We start from the raw sequence: 779 nt of genomic DNA, 5'->3' as shown, positions 1-779 counted from the left end.
ATAATCATTTTGTGAGAATATAAAGCTAACGAGAAAGCAAATTGATGTTGAAAGGGCTACTGTGAAGCAAACATCGCTAAAAACAAAAATAAAATAGTGTATATATGTAAAGATGCGTCACTATAGGTATAAGAGTCAGGTGCAGCAAGGCAGAATTCCTCAGCGCATCGCAAGTGCGAGTGAGAGGCGCACTAGCAGTAGTGAACGCTACGAATGAGGAGGAAACGAGAGACATGCAGTGGCAAGGCGTTACAGGTGTTGGCATGCTTGAGAGGAGAAATGGCATGGCTGCAAGTTGGGCAAAACAATCCGATCTTGGTCTCTTGCACAACGTCACGGCACAGAGATGCGCTCTCAAGTGACGGTATCTCTCTCTCTCTCTCTCTCACTCTGTCTTTCTCATTTGGAGTATGCTTTTATGTTCAGAACTCTTGTGATGTCGAGGTGGCAGCATCTACTCGACAAGACAACTGAGCTTTCCCACTCCTTGCCAGTGCGTAATCGCACTTATTTTCTCAGTGCCGCCGGCAGCAATTGGCCCCGCGATCATCATCCTCTCTCTTGCCAAGTCTGCCGGTCGCGATCCTCGCGCTCCTTTCCCGGCTTACGCGCGAGCGGGCCCTCTCTCCCCTCCAGCGGTGTTCGCGAAGGCTAGTGGTCCCCGAGATCGTTGAGAGCTGGGCCCCCACCCGCAGCGCTGCGCCGACTCGGTAACGCTCGGCTCGCCTCGACTCGACGCTGCAAGACTATACGCTCGAAACAGTTACCGATGGCTCGCG

Source organism: Phymastichus coffea, unplaced genomic scaffold, assembly GCF_024137745.1.
Source record: "Phymastichus coffea isolate CEN01 unplaced genomic scaffold, Cenicafe_Pcof_1.1 PCOF00031, whole genome shotgun sequence".
In the NCBI taxonomy this organism is placed as follows: Eukaryota; Metazoa; Arthropoda; class Insecta; order Hymenoptera; family Eulophidae; genus Phymastichus; species Phymastichus coffea.
This window is presented reverse-complemented; position numbering follows the sequence as displayed.